This window comes from Protopterus annectens, chromosome 16.part0 (genome assembly GCF_019279795.1).
Source record: "Protopterus annectens isolate FY-2018-M chromosome 16.part0, PAN1.0, whole genome shotgun sequence".
NCBI lineage: Eukaryota > Metazoa > Chordata > Ceratodontiformes > Protopteridae > Protopterus > Protopterus annectens.
The window spans coordinates 13,460,449-13,473,285 of NC_056750.1; the positions used below are offsets into that span (position 1 = coordinate 13,460,449).

Genomic DNA, 12,837 nt, shown 5'->3' on the forward strand with positions numbered 1-12,837 from the left:
CTGGCCTTAGGTCAAGTGGTGCCCTAGGCAAAAAGGCTCCACGGCAACCCCCACCACATCATCCGCTCTCCCCATCATGGTCTACCTACAACAAATACTGGAAAAGCACCCCTGCTAGAGCAGCGCCCTTGGTGGCCACCTAGTTGGCCTATGCCTAAGGCCGGCTATGAGTACATAACTTTAATATCCGACGTTGTCCTTTTCATTCTTCCTGAACCTTTGGGACAGAGTCCCCAGCTACATGAATCTTCGGTGGCCCTCATGGAAAGCTTTTCTAGCGAACCGCTGAACCAAAAACAGCTAGTCTGTAATGAGTAATAGAGGTATGAGCACTGGACTAGGTAGCTGCTGCACACATGTCATGAATGGAAGTTTTACACCAGAAGGCAGAAGTGGCCATGGATCTAGTTGAACGTGCCTTAGGAATCTTTGATAGGGAGAGGCCTTGTGCAGTATTTACAAAGAAAATGGAATCAGTAATCCGTTTTGCCAGTGTAACTTTAGATACCGGTGATCCCAGTTGTTTCAGTGAAGAAGAAACAAACAACTGATCAGTTTTCCTGAGATCCTAGGTCTTGTGAAGATAAAAACGTAATTATCTATGTACATCTAAAAGATGTAACATGTACTCTCTCTTATTTGAAAAAATAGGAAAGAAGTCAGGCAGACTAATTCTTGGATGATATTGGATTCAGACGCTATTTTCGGTAAGAAAGATGGATTGGTTCATAAAGTAACTCTGTCTTTGTGAAAAACAATGTAAGGGAATTTGGATGATAGAGCCTGGAGATCACTTCACAGAGGTAATTGCCACTAGAAATGCTGTTTCTAGAGTGTCTCCAAATGAGACGTCATCTGGTGGAGATCTGGGGGACCCTTCCCCTTCTTCAACGTCAGTATCTGTCCTCTGTGAGAGACTCCACAGGGGAATCTATGTGCCTCCTTTTGCACATTCTCTTATGGGGAACCTCTTTACTGGAATGCTCTGGGGAGGTATCCAAATAGAAGGGAAGTTCCTCTAAGGAAACTGTCTGGAACCTAGTTGGCACTGGCTGTTCCTGTGGAGTAGGTCTGATGGGATCAGAGCTCAGATCCACTGGGGGAATAGGAACAGGATCCAAGAATAAAAAGAAGTTGGATCTCTTGGATGAGAGAAAACCCTCTCCACTACCTCAAAGGCAGATGGACCAGAGGAGCTGTGACTGGCTGCACTGGAGCCAAACTTTTCAAAACAGCCAAGCCCCAACCATATCCGATCTGTGCCTTGAGGAGGGAGCTGGACCCAAGCTATCTAGTACTAAGGCTCTGAGGGGCAATGATGGCTCCAACAACTTCTGAGTAGATCCCATATCCAATGTCAAGAACCAGTCAGAGAAACTGTAGTAGTCGAAGGCCTAGCCTAGGTGCTTCAACAAAGTATTAGTTTAAGGGTATGCACACACAACAAAAGTATTAGTGTAAGGGTGTGGCACACTTATGCAACCAGCGTATTGTACATTTTTTATATTTTTTCCCTAACAGATTTTTCAATTGAATTGTACAGGTTATAGGTCACATTAAAGGTGGGACAAGTTTTGAAATGATTTATTGTGGTCTAATTTTTTTATATCACAAAAACCTGACATTTTAACAGGGGTGTGTAAACTTTTCATATCCAATGTATACCTACAACCCAGCATTGGTACTGAGGATACAACATGCTCACAACAGTGGTGCTGTATTCAGAAGGTAGTGTCACAAATGTTTATTGACTGTTTGATACACTTGTATGAACATAATATAGTTATTCTGCAGGACAGTGACACTGTTGGCCAATTTAAAGAACATGTTACATAATCTCAGCTTAATAATGATTTTATTGCATGTATGAATTTGTTGTACAAGGATTTGGAGACCAGAAAAAATAAAACATTTATGAGAGAATTGAAAGATTATAATAGAAATATGGCTTTTACTACATTAAAATCTAGACATACTATTAGCTTTGCATCAGGTAGTGTTACTTTGCACAACAACAGGAGAAATCTGAAATATAAACGATCTAATTTGAAATCCATTTTACATAATACTGATGGTTCTTCTGATTCATCTATTTTCCAAACACTGACACTGATACTGGGGCTTCTCCTCAATTAAAAAGTTTGTTTTAGGGTTAAATATAAAAAAATGTGAGGGGGGCCATAAACAGAGGTTCAAGTGTCTTGAGCAAGGAATCAACCATATTGACAAGCTTCAAGGAAACGATGCAGAATGTGATAATTTGTGATTAATTTGTCTGGTTTTGAAGTCAATAACTCTGCTATTTCTGTGCTGAATAAAGGACTAGATTTTATTCCAACTACATATATCTCTTTGGCAGATGTTATACAAGATGCAAAACAATTTATTAGGTTATTAAAGCTAAAATATTGGTGTGACGAAAGGAGGTACTACTAGCACAGCTCATTTGTGAATATCAGACTGATCTATTTAAGATGCCTGTGTTACAAATGTATTAGAACTGTATGCCATACAAGATGCTAGTGTTACAAATGTATTAGAACTGTATGTTATGTGTCTATCAAACTGATTTGTGCAGACGTTTGTGTTGAAAAGGTATTTGCAAAGTGCACTGAAATGCATCCACAATGTGCCCTACTGGACAGAGAACAGAAATGTACATGTACCATTGTAACTGTTTAAATGTATATGTTTTAACAGAAGAAACTGGCAGAAAGGAGGTTAACCTCAGTCTAGCAAACTTTAAAAAAATATATGAAATTAAATCACGTTATAGACTGGGCCATAAAGATGCTATCTCAGAGGTTTCAATGTAGCCAGAGACACATCTATACTAGGAAGCTTTCTGTATTGTCTTTGAAGTGAATTAACTGCTACTCAAAGTCTAGAGAAATGCAATTGCTTCATGACTTCCAACACCTGCCAAATATCTGAGCAAAAGTCCTTGTGTGTGTATTTTTACAGGTAGGTGGTAAGTCCTGCCAGCTTCCAGCAATGGGGGTTTTCCATGGCAACTAGAAGTCAGATGACCAGAAATGATGTTGTTCTGCAAGCTATCTCAGCAGTAATATTTCAGATATTATTTTGAAAAGTCTCTTACGAAGACTCAGCATTCTGTATTCTGTCATGGGCCTGACAACAACAAAAAAACACTTAACACATCATCCGTCTCTCTTAGATACACTCAGGGATATAGTAAAGCTTAGTTTAGGTATTGCTTTTCTTTATTTGTCTGAGCTTGTTCTGTAATGTTATTTTAAATGTTTCATGTGATTTGAACTCTGATGTCACTGTGAATGTATACTTAATATTTTCTTGTTCTTTTATTCTTTATTAGAATCGAACAAGAGGTTCTCCCATTCGATTCTTGGCTGGAGCGCCTTTTGTGTGAAATCTACATGTCCTCCCTGCGGTCGAGTGACGCTAAAGACATGCAGGTAGGTGCAAGCGTGAATGGGCGTGCCTTCATTGAAGGTTGGGCATCGGGCTGGCAACTTGGCACCATAAAAATCCACTGCCAATCATGAGCAGACCATAGTTCAGCTGTGGTGAACCCTAACCAGGAAAAGCCGAAAGTCATAATAATAATTAAATATATTTAAACCTTTCATTGTGGCTGATTTTTGTAGAGATATTTAAGCTTTGAGAGTACTTGCATATTTATTTGGTGACACTGCATGGTACACTCCTAATAGCCTTGCTCTTGGTTAAACTACCATTTGTATTAATATCAATTTCATTCAGTATATTGGGTACCATTGGAAGAGCCTTAAAGTAGCCAGCAGGAGTGTCTGGTGGCAGTCATATCTACCTTATATTCTGGGAAGAAGGGGGCATAGCTAATAAAGCTGTGCCAGCCTTTCCCAGGTGTGTGTGTGTGTGTTAATCAAATCTCAAAGTGTGTGTGTGTCAGCTACTTGGGCAGGGACACACAGCACTAGTTGGACAGAGAGGGTGCTGAATGCCTTGGCTTGGATACTAAGCTAAGATCTCAATTCTATAGCTGTGCCAGTGGGGGGGTCTTATATGGGATCTGGAGAAAGAGGAAGAAATGAGCCCCAGATTGACTGTGGTCTCTGTGTGCTCTTAAGGGAGCTGCATCCTGAAATACTGTGTGGACCTGTTAACTTCCCAGTGAATGTCCCTCCACAGGTGCCAGTGGTGAGGATTGAGGCTCCTTGATTACTGGTCCAGTGGTGGGTCATCACAATTGGTTTCATGTAAGTGGTTCTAATGTAAATTATATGAAAGCGAATTAATTTTGCTTCCAGAAATCAAATTTTCACCCACCTTACCATCCTATGGTTAAAGTTTTTGAACAGACTATAAGTAGTGAATTATATTCACACCAAAGGAATATTTTTTTTAAATGTTAGCCCCAAAAAGTATTTTTGTACTTTGACTATGATCAGTTTGTATAGTTAAATTCCCCATGAACAAGGGGTAGTTGCTATTAAATATTGACTTCATATTGCAAATTTGTATCCAAAGACTTTTAATCAGTTCTTGATACAGATACCACATATGGCACTTAATATGAATGTTATTTGTGTTGACAAATGCTTTTTACAGTTATGGTGTATAGCAATAGAACAACTTTTGCCCCCGTTTGTGCAGAACAATATAGTGGACACTTTGAATCCAAACATATTTATGATAAAAAAATTAACAGCCTTTACTCCGAGTTAGGGATGTGGAAAAGGTTTTTGATTATCGTTGGATCATTTGTCACAGAACTGTTTCTGAATTACAAGATTTTGTAAAGTTTGCTATTTACCAGCATTGGACATTTATTTTATTGTTTTGGACTATTAACAAACATTGTGGGACATTTTACCATTTTTTTGTTTTTGTCATTTTTGAACTTATCTAAGCCTCATATTCATTTTTGAACTTATCTAAGCCTCATATTCAGCCAGCATTTACTAAGTAGTTAATTTTATGATGACAGTTAATAATCAGCATTGTGCATTTTAGGCCTTGAGTGTTTGTGTCTATTTGTTCATATTCTGGTGAGGCCCTGTCGGGTTTCTTTTTTTTTTTTTTTTTTTTGTAGATTTATCGGATATATTGCAGCAATATGCTTATGGCATTACTTGTTTTGGACATGATTTATAATTTTATATTTTTGATGTCTATCATTAGACACATATAAACAGTATTGTTTATAATCAAGATTTGCATTTTTGATTGTTTTTGCTAACAAGCTAAGCTATTTGGGTGTATTCAGGATCTGAATTATTAAATGGTTATATTTTTATTTATAGATGACTACCTCACATTAGACTATATATTGCTTTTTATAATTATATTCATATATTTGATGTGGATTGTGCTTTAACACTTTTTGCCATTTAGATTCATTTTACTGCAGTTTTTAGTATTGTTCAGTCCCCTTTTTCCTTTTGTCAGGGCTATTGTACCTTAGGGTGGTCCAAACAATATTGACACTAGGTATTTCACCCCTACACAATGATATCACCATCTCAACCCTCACACACTCAACTCCTACTATATACCATTTGCATCACTTCCCTCACTCTGCTAACCACCATTACCAGTTACCAAACACCACTTACCTACACACCATTCATTCCTTATAAAGGAACATCCCCCAATACTCCTAACCCCATACCATATTTACAACTAACCCCATACAACTATCATACTACCATAATCTACCACCTCAGACACAAGTTATTCCCATCAAATAGCCAATCCCACACCACTCTTAATTACACAAAACTCATCAACAAACTAGTCAAACTTTATGTATACCTGAAAACAGCACGAATATGCTGCGGTGACATACACCCCAACCCAGGCCCACTCAGTCCAGATAGATCAATCCCAGACCTAAATACAACCCTACTCCAAGGGCCCACAAACTCACTCCTCATCATAAATCTAAATATTAGAAGTATCTTAAATAAGGTCCATGACCTCCATGCCTTAATCTCCTTTTACCATCCAGATGTTGTCATTCTGACAGAGACCTGGCTTAAGCCCCTAATTCAAGATAATGAAATCACAGCACCAGGCTACAATATAATTAGAAATGACAGAGTAGGAAAAAGGAGTGGAGTAGCAGCAATACTATATAAAACTCACCTTATCTTAGAAAAACTAGACATAACAACCCCAGACTTAGATAACACTGAACTCATCCTCACTAAACTGAAACTTAACCCACATAAACATATCAACATTATAGGATGCTACATCCCCACCAGGGAACACTATTACCATCACAGAAAAACTACTATAATGGATAACCAACACACTTATCCAAGAAAACATCCTATTAGGTGACCTTAATATTGACTGGGACAACTGCTCCAGTCTAAACCCTATCTCCCATATCAACCTACACGGACTAACCCAACTAAGAACTTCTCCCACCAGAACAGACAAAAGAACCAAACATCAAGCTATATTAGACTGGATACTAGTATCTCATCCTTCCCATATATCTCACTCTTGGTGCCTGTCAGATGCCCTCAGCGACCACCTACCTACACTTCTAATAAGAAGCAAAACTCCCCAACTGACCCAAGAAACTGTCAGGGAATGTAGGAATAGAAAAAACTTCAACCAAGTCAACTTCAATAATGACCTAAAACTATATAACTGGACCCCCATAAAAACTTTGGACCTTGATGAAACAGTACTATACTTCAATACTACCTTCATTAACACTTAACCACCATGCCCCTCCTAGAAGTACAAGAATCAGAACAAAACATGGACCTTGGCTAACTTTAAATGCTAAAACATTACTCCGAGATAGGAACAAAGCATGGACAAACTTTAATAAAAGCAAATCCCAAATAGACAAACAAACATACTGTCAGTTACGTAACAAAGTCAAACAACTTATTAAAACAGACAAAATCTCCTACTACCAAAATATGCAGAATAAATATATTAACAACCCAAAAAAGTTCTGGGCTGCTGTCAGTAACGTACTGTAACCAGGGAAAACAACCACCTCCACCCCCAAAATATTGAACAACCATGACAACATCCCCACTCAGCTCAACAAATTCTTCACAGAAACTATCCAAAACCTAGCCAACAACCCATCCCCATCTAAAACACCTTCTTCTCCCAAAACAAATCTCAGTTACCCCATCTTCACCTTCAACCCAGTGCCAACCAAAATCATACAACAATTACTCCTAAAGCTTAGGCCAGCCTCTACAGCCGCCGATAATATACCTTCCGAATATCTGCAACTAGCAGCTGAAGCAATAGCCTACCCTGTTTCCATATTAATAAACAGATCTATCTCAGAGTGCAAAGTACCCCATCTTTGGAAAATATCACATATTACACCACTGCACAAAGGGGGTACCTCTATAGAACTTAGTAACTATTGACCCATAGCTTTACTATCCCCCCTATCAAAACTTCTACATAAGGCTGTCTACATGCAACTGATGAAGTACCTCTTAGAAAACAAATTACTATCCACTCAGCAACATGGTTTCAGACCCTTCTATAGCACCATTACAGCACTTACATCATTCACTAATGCGGTCAATAACCACAGGAATAAAGGACTGCTAGTATCTGCAACTATCACCAACCATGAAAAACTTCTTCATACACTAACCACCCTAAATCTCAGCTTCTCTACTATTTCTTGGTTTAAGAGCTACCTAGATGGTAGGCAACAAGCTGTAAAATGGCAAAATCAGCTCTCTCCCTTACTGCCCATCTCCCTAGGGGTACCCCAAGGCTCCATCCTGGGTCCTCTACTCTTCACCATATTTACTAATCAACTACCATCCACCATACCCAACGCCTCAATAGTCCAATATGCAGATGATACCACCACTATCTGTGCAGCCAACTCCCTTGACCACCTCCTCTCCCTAACACAAGAATGCTTTTCCCTGGCAGAAACATGGATCACTAACCAAAACCTCATTCTAGACCCAGCCAAAACTAAATTACTCCTCTTCAGCCCTCACAGATCTCCACCCTCCTCATCTAACTTTTCAATCTCCTCTCATAACACCACCATCACACCCAGTAGTCATGCCAAACTGCTAGGCCTCGAAATTGACAATAGCCTTAAATTTGATATTCATATCTCCCAGACCATTAAAAGTATCCACAGAAAAATGGGCCTACTCTATCGCAACAAAAAGTTTCTCACCAGTCACTCTAAGGTTACCACAGCCAGGACACACCTCCTATCGACCCTACTTTATGCCTCCCCTGTGCTTACCAATATCGAAAAACTAAGCTCAACAAACTAGATAGCTGCTACATTAAAATAGCCAGATTCGCCACAGGATCTCCTTCTAGAACCCAGCACTGTGAAAGCCTCAAAAAACTCAACTGACTAGAACTCCCCCTGATCCTTCAAGTCAGCCAACTAGCAATTGCTCACAAAGTACTACATCATCCAGGCAACACACCAGCCCTGCACCAACTACTCCAGCCTTACACCACTACCAGATCCCTGAGATCAAGTACCCAACACCTCTTTAAGGTAACAAACTTTAAAAATGAAGCAGGTAGATCTGTTTATAGCCACTTCATCTCTAAAATCTGGAACTCCCTTCCAGCCCACATAATAAATAACTCCACCACCACCCAATTCAAAAAACTACTCAAAACACACTTCCTGAATCACAGATTATGTACCTGTACCACCCCTGGATAGTAACTCATATGTCTCTATTTCCAGCAACTAGAGTAACAGCTTATCTACTGCTTTTGTAAAGTCTGCCTGGGGTAATAGTATTACTGAACACTGTAAAGAAACCTAAAGGACATAGCATGTCTCTCGTGTAGAAATGAGTTATGGAAGTTATCTGTTCTACCTTCTTGCTATACTTGCTGTTAAACACCTCTATAACATGTATATATTAATGTAGCCTGTGAATGCTGACAAATACACTCTTTGGTTAACTCACTATCGTATATGTACTATAATTCTATAAGAAGTATAAAGACTGTGTACCCTCCTGTTTGGCATATACTTCTCAGAAGTACAGGCAAGCATGGAAGGGCTGTGGCTGACTAAGTTTGCGGACAACTGCAAACTGGGTGCTATAATAGAGTCTCCTGCCGACATGGAGATCCTCCAGAAGGGCCTAAATGAGACTGATGCATGGTGTCAAAGCCATGGTCTCAAGCTAAATGCAAAAAAATGCGTAGTAATCCCCTTTGGAAAAAACAGAGTACCCGCAAACTACAACATAGGAGGTAATCCCCTGAAATCTGAAGAAGAAATAAGGGATCTAGGGACCCAAGTAGATAGCCAGCTTTCCTTTGATAACAATGTTGCCAAAGTGGTTAGAAAATCCTTCTATGTGACCCATCTGATCATGAAAGGGTTTGCATCAAGACCTAAGGATGTAATGGTGCCCCTCTACTCTTCCCTCATCAGACCCATTATTGAGTACAATGCACCAATTGGAATGTACCTGGCTAGGCATCTCCAGCAGCTGGAGAGACCACAGAGGTACCTAACCAAGAGGATTACTGGCCTCAAACAGTTGCCCTATGCAGCACGATTGAAAAAGCTAGGACTGTTCTCTGTTGCATACCACTTTCTCAGAGGCGATCTCTGTCTAATGTACAGAGCCATGTCCAACTCAGAATTGTTGAACATGCTCCATCTTAGCAAAACCAAATCTACTCGAGCTACATGCTCTAGGGATATAAACCTCAACACAACAATGAATAGAACATGCTGGAGGGATAGATTCCCTTCGCAGAGACTTCCCTTACTATGGAACAGGGTCCCGATCTACATAAGACAGAGCCCCTCACTATCACTCTTCAAGAGGAACCTTGATGAGTGGATGGGTAACAGAAAGTTCACACCAGGGATCACACCAACAGCACTACTAGATAGGGGCCAAGGGTACTAGCTGCTAGTACAAGGGTCTAGGGAACTACTAAAGGGGCGGTGAATACTGCACAACGTGGCTGGGCTAATATATGCCTTCGGGCAGATAGCCCAATACCAACCTATGAACCTATATATTGTTTATTGAACCTTTGGTTAACATGTCTTTCTCTTGTTAATGATTTTACTGCTCTGGAGCTTTTCTCCTGGGCCTCCACTGAAAATGGACATATATCCAGTTGGACTTTCCCAGTTAACACATGTAAAATAAAACAAATAAATAAATAAATTGGGTTTTACACATATGGCAAATTATAGTTTGTTTAGGAGATGAAAACAGCAATATACAAGCAGTAAACTTCATTCAATGTTCAAGTACTGTAAAATAGACTTTGCAAGGCACACCACCACGTAAAGATAACTCCTTTATTTACCTAGGTTTCGTTCGCTCCTACAAACTTCATCAGAATACAAAACAAGCTTTTTTAATACAAGATAATTACTTAATTAATTACAATTTCCTTTGCATTACCAGTTCAATTAATTAACTTCATTTCTAAAAGAAACACTTGAAAAAACTTTTAAAAACGCATATTTTTATAAAAACTACTCCAAATTATATCAACTGTGTATACTACCATGTATTGTCTTCCTTCTTTTCTCATAGTCACCTCACGAACTCTCGCTCCATCATCATTAGTCTCAGTTGGCGTCGATTCATCGAAACTTCCGTTATTGGTGTTAGTGTTCTGTTTACCATGTAATTATTGCCGAAGTGAAGATTTTGGATATGCTTGGATGCTGAGCACATGCGGGTATAAGTGTCTCATTGAATCTTGGAATTTTTTCTTTGAGGATGTCACAACTGTAGCACTGTGTGTAATCATCATATATAGTTGTTGAAATTTATCAAATAAAAAAAATTTTTCGAAATATAACATTGTTGAGTTCTTCTAATTGGTTAAAGCACAGTTCGCCGATTTTCACTTTGTGTATAATTTACAGTTTTACCCCATACGTAGATAAGAAGAAAAGTAAAACAATATATATTATTCATTATTTATTTCATTATTTATGTCAAGGTTTCATCCAATTTTCATTTATTTCATAGGATTTTAAATACTTTCAAATAAAATAAAAAGAAAAGAAAATGAAGATAAATATTATTTTTATTTCAGTAGATGGCAACAACTTTACAACTCATACTATTGATATTGAGCACATTGATATACAAGAAATACTATAAGACATACAAGAATGAGCAAAAGACAAAAATGTCATTATTTTAATTTCATGGAAATAGTATTACATACATACTTTTTATACTATTACAGCAAATTACTGGAGTGGCAAATTAGTGGAAATATCAAGGCCTCGTCAGGCCCCAATTTAATTTTATTGGGAAAATAATTATTTGTTTAAAACTATTTACTACCACTACCTACAAGATGTATACAGATACTCAGATACCTGGATGATATCCTTATTATCTGGGATCATGATAAGAGTGTTTTAGATTAATTCCTGGAATATATCCTTTACTTTTTGAAATTTTTTAAATTCCCATCAGATTAGTCAAAAAAATATTTTTATATTTAGATGTAAACATTATATATAATAAAATAGTTTAAAAAGTTTAAAACAAAGATTTATAAAATCACAACATTTTCAAATGATATTTCAATATGGTTCATTAAAGTTGTTCAGAAAAAAAGCCATTGTTAAGGGCAGATGGTCAGGGGCAGGAAGAAGCAGTGGCGAACATGATTTTTTTATGACAAGATATATATGATACAATATATTGGATAACATGGTTCCTGAAAGAAAATTTTGTAAGAATTATATAAAGAATAATGAGATTGAAAAAAAAAAAAAAATGGAGTATGGTATATAAAGATATTAAAATCTGGATTTTCAAAAATCAAATGTACTATATAAATATCAGGGATCTATATCAAACATACTTGATATTCCTGCATATATAACAACCTATAATGACACTTTGAAAAATTATGAGTCAATTTTGGAAAGGAATTGATATACTGGTTAATTGAGAATTTGGGGACAATTATCCATCATTTAAAATCCATTTGAAAATAATGAATTTATGGAAAAAAATCATTTTGAAAATATTGGAAAATAATAGAAATTATGGACCAGATTTAATACGAATTTTTATTTTAAATGTGATAAACTATTGTATATGAACACTATATGGGGTACTGAATGGTTGTATATAGCAGTTTGGATCAACAGGGGGAGCATTATAAGTGTTATACATCAAATGGATTTATTTGGCCTTATGTAAACAGTGCAGGGACAATTATGTTGGAAAAACTTTAGACCAACTATTTAAATAAAGGCTTATCTTGCAAATGTATCAACCTCAAAGTCACTGTATTTAAATTTATGTGCAATATAGAATACAAATAAAATAGGTTTTGTGTAGTTTAATAGATAAAATAATTATTGGCAAAAGGAAAAATTACAAAGGAAAAATATTGGTTACCATTAAATTGCGGGATGATAATGAACTGCAGCTGGTATTGAACCTATAAAAAATGATCCATTTAAAAATATTAATATTTAAGCAAATTAATATTAAGATACATATGATTAATAGGGACAATATACTTATAATGTATTTTATATTAATGTATATATTTATTATATGTTTATGATTTTATTTATATATGTGTATAATATAATTATTGGTGTTCATTAATTAAGTTATAAAATTAATTATTAAATATCATATATTATTTATGTTTGAAATATTCATTAATTATAATATATTCATTAATTAAAGGAATGCATTTTAGAGGAGAATACACATTAATTTATTATATTCTTGTTTTTTTCCAATGTGTTTTCATTAGTAGTTATTGTGTGTTTTGCATTTCCAGTTTTGATATGGGTGGTATAATGTTACATGTTTAGCAATTATCATATATATATATTAT

At 36.8% G+C, this 12,837-nt stretch overlaps 1 protein-coding gene across 2 annotated transcripts in view; it reads right to left on the reverse strand.

The window, feature by feature from the left end:
- Positions 1-12,837, reverse strand: part of AK8 (adenylate kinase 8) — a 2,747,949-nt gene that overhangs the window by 1,641,631 nt on the left and 1,093,481 nt on the right. The window lies entirely within an intron of this gene.